Source organism: Oncorhynchus keta, chromosome 5 (assembly GCF_023373465.1).
Source record: "Oncorhynchus keta strain PuntledgeMale-10-30-2019 chromosome 5, Oket_V2, whole genome shotgun sequence".
Taxonomy (NCBI): domain Eukaryota; kingdom Metazoa; phylum Chordata; class Actinopteri; order Salmoniformes; family Salmonidae; genus Oncorhynchus; species Oncorhynchus keta.
In genome coordinates, this window is record NC_068425.1 from 12,117,271 (window position 1) to 12,124,894 (window position 7,624).

Here is a 7,624-nt window from a genome sequence, read left to right on the forward strand (position 1 = left end):
ACTGCTGGGAGAGAATGCTGCAGAAGCTCTTAAATCACATCCCAGCCAGATGTTATTGCGTTTCTAACAGCAAATCCATTTACAATTCCAACTCTGCATTTCTAACTCTGTTTCCCCCACGCGGTAGATTCATTTCGCTTAAGCTGCGTTAACTGGTTACCGCCACAAAGAGGCCCTGATCAAAGGTTTCTCCTCCCGCTGTAGCATTTACATAATATAGAAGCATAAACTTGCTCTATTTAGGCTCAATCTTAGAAGCGTTGTTGAGTGGTGCATTGAAACAGAGACAGGCACAGCCGCCTATAACAGATGGGGCCACACCGCGCGCAAAGCAGGGCTTTTTGTCTGTTACATCTTTGAAAGGGGATAAACTCCCTCACTCCTTTCACATTCTCCCTCTTTCAATCTCCCACATTTATTCACTCATACACCTGCATATACTTAAGCATGCTTTCATGTATTGTGTTGTATGTGATTGTGTTTTGTGTGGGTGCGTGTGTGTGTGTGTGCGTGCGTGACTGCATTCGTGAGTCTGTTTGTTTGTGTGTGTGTGTGTGTGTGTGTGTGTGTGTGTGTGTGTGTGTGTGTGTGTGTGTGTGTGTGCGTGCGTGCGTGCGTGCGTGCGTGCGTGCGTGCGTGCGTGCGTGTGTATAGACTCATACAATAGTAAGCTTGGCATTTAGTATATTTCCTCAAAAACAGCCAAGCACAACAACATACACATAAGCCAGTATCACAGCATTCACTTGGTAGTCAGCTAGTTCCTGCTGATTTCCTGTACTTTTACTCTTTGATTTGAAGAGAAGCAGTTGATTAGAGCTGAACATTCTCCTGTGTCTGGTGTTAAACATAATGCTGGCAAGATAATAATGCACCTTCATCTGCTAAAACATTCCATGGTCTGAACTAACGTTACCAATTTATTGTGTTTTCCCAGTGCTCTGTATTACTGTGAAGTGCTGAGAGCCATCTTTATCTGCTTTCAAAGACTGCCACCTAGAGGCTATCCAAGGTAATGACTCACACTGCTCTACTGTACAGCAGAACGTTATGGAGCATTTATCTAACTAATACTGGGCACAATATATAGAGGTACATCTAACTTGATGGTTAGCTGCCATTGAACAAAAATTAGGAGAAAAGAGGAGGAGAAAGTTTTGAAAAATCCCAAATGTCAGCACAATGAACCAAAATCTCATGTTAACAGATTTCAAAGGACACAATATCCTCCAGACAGCCTTCATCAGAGAGGAGGAGGACTGATGTCGTACTGAGAGTCAAGGGGTTAGAGTTGAGAGATCAGCTCACCCAATGTCTCCTCCCTTCAGCAGCCTGCGGTCTTGATGTCCAGCCGGGCCTGGTACTCCTGGGAGCTGTGCTCTGTGTCTGACCTGATCTGGGTCAGCCGGCTCTCCAGACCTGTCACCGACGCCTGTAGGCTCATCATCATGGCTCCGTAGCAAGCTTCCATCTCCGCAAGGTTCCCCTCCATAGAGCCTTCTACAAGGGCAGGGCCACAGACACACAGTGAGAACTGAGCTGAACTCTGAATCTTCAATCCTTTTTGGTTAAGTCTGACTTGTACACTTCATTTCTGGAGGTCACTTAGCATTTTATTTTCCAAATAGATGTATGTCCAATCCCTACAGCAGACGAGTACGGGGCAAGAGTTGTGATGTCTTGAGCTGAAGTGATCCTTGGAACTGTAAAAAATAATTTGTGGCTTGTTTTGAAACTCTTTAGGCCTATTTGTTCTGAGCATCATGACGCATGTTGTAATAGTAAATCATAGGGTCCAAACGGAGAGTCTTATAATGTGACAGGTAAATGAGAAACTAAAGTGCTTCTATCCAAGAAGTTCTAAATCTGCCGTGCTGGGCGTGCCACCAAACCATGGAACTCTATATCGGTTGTGTTGGGAATGCCACTTTACTGCAGCCCCAGTTCCAGGTCTCTGGCAGTGGACTGGCCGCTCTTCAGCTCTACACTGGTGGTCTGCAGGACCTCAGTACTGGAGCTCACCTCCCGCTGCACCACTTCAGCCTGAGGGAACCAACACGCACAGGTCAAAATCATTAACTCATGAATAAACATTTCATCAGTATAAGACATATAAAATATATGATATGAAAACGTAATAATAAAAATCATCAATACTGTTATTTCTTGAACAGAAAAAATAATCTTGAAATGTTATGTTTTCAGGTCCATGGAGTCATACACAAGGGTTGCGTCCCAAATGCACACTATTCCCTACATCTCGTGCACTACATTTTTACCAGAGCTCTATGGGCCCTGGTCAAAAGTAGTGCACCCTACAGGAATAGGGTGCAATTTGGGATGTACTCTATGTCTGTGTGTTTGTCCCCTTGCCTTGTTCTTGAACCAGGCCCCGGTCTCTCTACGGCTCTTTGACACCAAGCCCTGGTTCTGATCTCAGTGATGACAGTGTTCAAGTCCTAGACCGGGGCCGCGTCCACCTCCACCTGCACCTGTCCACTCATCGGGGCACGGAACCACATGGTCTTCTAGGAAACAACAACAACATCAACAACAACATTACAGAGGTATCAGCATAGGAATTGGCAGCACAGACAGATCTGGGACCAGGCTAACCTGGCCAAGCATCCTCCCCCAGCATCCTCTTCAGCCCCCACGATGTCAGCCTCAACAGATTGTCGTGAATGGAGAATGTGGCCATGATGACTTCAGAGAGCGCAAGAAGCATGGTCTCTGGTGGGAGATGCACTGCAAGTGGGGTGCAGTTGTGGTCTCTCTGTGAAACACTGTTATTAATGGGCATGTGGAATGTGATGACTGGGGTCTGCCTTGAGCCATCTCTCAATTTTCATGTTCACGATCGCAGGGTCTCTCTCTCTCTGTCTCTCTGGCATGCTCTGCCACTCAGTCCTATCTGTCAGCAAGTCAGCCCATCTGCAGGATGTCCTCTAGCTCTTTCACTCACAAACATGCCACCCCCTCCCCTTCTCTCACCCCTTCCTCCAAATCTTGTATGTCCAGACGTGCAAACAAGAATGATAGGGTCATAGGTTTACACTACTTAGTGGAGGCTGCTGAGGGGAGGATGGCTCATAATAATGGCTGGAGTGGAGTCAATGGAATAGAATCAACCACATGGAAACCACATTGTTAATGTGTTTGGTACCATTCCACTGACAGCATTCCAGCCATTATTATGAGCCGTCCTCCCCTCAGCAGCCACCAGTGACACTACTGTACAACTGCAAACTGCAGTAACTGCACATTTGGTCAAAATTGAGTTAAGACCGAAATCAGGTTTTGTAGTATCTGTTTTATCTTGTGTCCCCTGGTTCAATTAACTTTAGTTTCAGAGAAAATACTATGGAGTGTCAAATTTACAGTAACTACAAAATAAGTAGTAAAGTAAAAAACCAAGGCAAACAGCAGTAACTTAAGTTACTAAGTGAAGTTACTGTACTCTGGGTTTGTTCCACTGTGTTTTGACTGCAGTTACTGAAGTTTTCCCATTCTATTCGAGTTCAGGCCATCCCGATCATGACTCACACACACCATGAGACAGCCAGTGATCCAGTTGCTAACAGAATAAACAGGGCACAATCCCACAGACCAATTATGGCTGAACTCGCATTGAAATGCAAATACCCAGATAATGTATACATCGTTTGTGATCTTGTACCTACCTATTTAGTCACAGATTTAGATCCCTAATGCAATTGGAAACATTAATGTCATCACTTGCATATTGCATCAAGACACATTGTTGGATCTGTTTGGATATGTTTACAGACTAAGCTTCTTCTGCCTTTAGGTTATCCCACCAATGTGAAATTAAAGGATTTGAAAAGCATAAATGAATCCGAGTATATGTCAGAAATGACTGGTGTTACGTAAGTGAAAGGTACACCATATGGATGAGAAGACTAATGACAAGCAGGCTAGCTTGTCAAAATATTCCTAAGTAACTTCGTATTTATTTTAGAAAGATCCTCTTCGAATGGGCATGGTCTAATTGAATCAACAGTTAAATATACATATCTGATTTGAGCTTTCTTAATGACGCAAGTCTCTTCTCATTATTGGTGTCCTTTAGCAGTGGTTTCTTTGCAGTAATTTGAACATGAAGGCCTGATTCACACAGCCTCCTCTGAACAGTTGATGTTGAGATGTGTCTGTTACTTGAACTCCGCATTTATTTGGGCTGCAATCTGAGGTTTTCCAGAAATGTTCCGGATTGACTGACCTTCATGTCTTAAAGTAATGATGGACTGTTATTTCTCTATGTTTATTTGAGCTGTTCTTGCAATAATATGGACTTGGTCTTTAGCCAAACTGTGCTTCTTCTCTGTTTCATCCATACCTTGTCATAACACAACTGATTGGCTCAAACACATTAAGAAGGAAAGAAATTCCACAAATGAACTTTTAACAAGGTACACCTGTGAATTGAACTGCATTCCAGGTGACTACTTCATGAAGCTTCCTGTGGTTTACTGCGAAGTGGTAGGCCACATCGGGACCGCCGAATGCTGTCTGTCCTCTGTTGCAACACTCACTACCAAGTTCCAAACTGCCTCTGGAAGCAACATCAGCACATTAAATGGGTTTCCATGGCCAAGCAGCCGCACACAAGCCTAAGATCACCATGCTCAATACCAAGCGGTGGCTGGAGTGGTGTAATACTCGCCCCCAGTGGACTCTGGAGCAGTGGAAATGTGTTCTCTGGAGTGATGGATCACACTTCACTTTTGGATTGGTTATTCTGGAATGTTGACAACTCAGCGGTTTGGATTGGTTATTCTGGAGTGTTGACAACTCAGCGGTTTGGATTGGTTATTCTGGAGTGTTGACAACTCAGCGGTTTGGATTGGTTATTCTGGAGTGTTGACAACTCAGCGGTTTGGATTGGTTATTCTGGAGTGTTGACAACTCAGCGGTTTGGATTGGTTATTCTGGAGTGTTGACAACTCAGCGGTTTGGATTGGTTATTCTGGAGTGTTGACAACTCAGCGGTTTGGATTGGTTATTCTGGAGTGTTGACAACTCTGCGGTTTGGATTGGTTATTCTGGAGTGTTGACAACTCAGCGGTTTGGATTGGTTATTCTGGAGTGTTGACAACTCAGCGGTTTGGATTGGTTATTCTGGAGTGTTGACAATTCAGCGGTTTGGATTGGTTATTCTGGAGTGTTGACAACTCAGCGGTTTGGATTGGTTATTCTGGAGTGTTGACAACTCAGCGGTTTGGATTGGTTATTCTGGAGTGTTGACAATTCAGCGGTTTGGATTGGTTATTCTGGAGTGTTGACAATTCAGCGGTTTGGATTGGTTATTCTGGAGTGTTGACAATTCAGCAGTTTGGATTGGTTATTCTGGAGTGTTGACAACTCAGCGGTTTGGATTGGTTATTCTGGAGTGTTGACAACTCAGCGGTTTGGATTGGTTATTCTGGAGTGTTGACAACTCAGCGGTTTGGATTGGTTATTCTGGAGTGTTGACAACTCAGCGGTTTGGATTGGTTATTCTGGAGTGTTGACAATTCAGCGGTTTGGATTGGTTATTCTGGAGTGTTGACAATTCAGCGGTTTGGATTGGTTATTCTGGAGTGTTGACAACTCAGCGGTTTGGATTGGTTATTCTGGAGTGTTGACAACTCAGCGGTTCGGATTGGTTATTCTGGAGTGTTGACAATTCAGCGGTTTTGGATTGGTTATTCTGGAGTGTTGACAATTCAGCGGTTTGGATTGGTTATTCTGGAGTGTTGACAACTCAGCGGTTTGGATTGGTTATTCTGGAGTGTTGACAACTCAGCGGTTTGGATTGGTTATTCTGGAGTGTTGACAACTCAGCGGTTTGGATTGGTTATTCTGGAGTGTTGACAACTCAGCGGTTTGGATTGGTTATTCTGGAGTGTTGACAACTCAGCGGTTTGGATTGGTTATTCTGGAGTGTTGACAACTCAGCGGTTTGGATTGGTTATTCTGGAGTGTTGACAACTCAGCTGTTTGGATTGGTTATTCTGGAGTGTTGACAACTCACTTTGGATTGGTTATTCTGGAGTTTGACAACTCAGCGGTTTGGATTGGTTATTCTGGAGTGTTGACAACTCAGCGGTTTGGATTGGTTATTCTGGAGTGTTGACAACTCAGCGGTTTGGATTGGTTATTCTGGAGTGTTGACAACTCAGCGGTTTGGATTGGTTATTCTGGAGTGTTGACAACTCAGCGGTTTGGAGTGTTGATTGGTTATTCTGGAGTTTTGACAATTCAGCGGTTTGGATTGGTTATTCTGGAGTGTTGACAACTCAGCGGTTTGGATTGGTTATTCTGGAGTGTTGACAATTCTGGAGCAACTCAGGTTTGGATTGGTTATTCTGGAGTGTTGACAACTCAGCGGTTTGGATTGGTTATTCTGGATTTGACAACTTTTGGATTGGTTATTCTGGAGTGTTGACAACTCAGCGGTTTGGATTGGTTATTCTGGAGTGTTGACAACTCAGCGGTTTGGATTGGTTATTCTGGAGTGTTGACAACTCAGCGGTTTGGATTGGTTATTCTGGAGTGTTGACAACTCAGCGGTTTGGATTGGTTATTCTGGAGTGTTGACAACTCAGCGGTTTGGATTGGTTATTCTGGAGTGTTGACAACTCAGCGGTTTGGATTGGTTATTCTGGAGTTGACAACTCAGCAATTCTGGAGTGTTGACAACTCAGGTTTTGGATTGGTTATTCTGGAGTGTTGACAACTCAGCGGTTTGTTTGGATTGGTTATTCTGGAGTGTTGACAACTCAGCGGTTTGGATTGGTTATTCTGGAGTGTTGACAACTCAGCGGTTTGGATTGGTTATTCTGGAGTGTTGACAACTCAGCGGTTTGGATTGGTTATTCTGGAGTGTTGACAACTCAGCGGTTTGGATTGGTTATTCTGGAGTGTTGACAACTCAGCGGTTTGGATTGGTTATTCTGGAGTGTTGACAATTCAGCGGTTTGGATTGGTTATTCTGGAGTGTTGACAACTCAGCGGTTTGGATTGGTTATTCTGGAGTGTTGACAACTCAGCGGTTTGGATTGGTTATTCTGGAGTGTTGACAACTCAGCTGTTTGGATTGGTTATTCTGGAGTGTTGACAACTCAGCGGTTTGGATTGGTTATTCTGGAGTGTTGTTATTGATTGATCTGTGACGCCATGATGGAGCAGGTAAAATGTATTTGGGTTTCTGGGCTGCTGGAAGTGCAGCGATAGGGGCCATCCAGAAGATCTCCCCCATGCTTGTGGCAGCATCCACATTAGGGGTTAATGCGTTTCAAAGGGTTTCCGACTTTGATGTTAAATGACATTTGTAAGTAATTTTTTACATGATTTGTTTTTTAAGAAATGTGCAAATAAAAACTAAATCAGATGAATGTAAGTGTCAATATGTCTCAATCATGTTGAACATCTGCATGGAATTGCTTTGAAATGTTATTTGAGAGACTCACCTTTAGAGGGCAATGTTTGGCAAGAAGAAAGAAATCACTTTTTCAAGTAGTCTAGCCAAGCAAGCCTCTTAAATGACTCCTTACTTACATTGCTTAAGTTAGTCCATCGCATTTGATGATGACATTTACTACTGCTTGTGGGTTTGCTG

At 43.8% G+C, this 7,624-nt stretch overlaps 1 long non-coding RNA gene across 2 annotated transcripts; it reads left to right on the plus strand.

Moving 5' to 3' along the window:
• Nucleotides 1-560: 560 nt before the first annotated feature.
• On the plus strand, nt 561-6,407 carry LOC118370815 (uncharacterized). Of its 2 annotated transcripts, XR_008136474.1 has the most exons (4): nt 563-1,012; nt 1,208-2,065; nt 2,206-5,658; nt 6,356-6,407. It is a non-coding gene; the product is annotated as an uncharacterized LOC118370815 (long non-coding RNA). The 2 variants fall into 2 exon arrangements; XR_004822877.2 differs by lacking the exon at nt 6,356-6,407 and having other exon boundaries at nt 561-1,012; nt 2,206-6,030.
• The last annotated feature ends 1,217 nt before the right edge of the window (nt 6,408-7,624 follow it).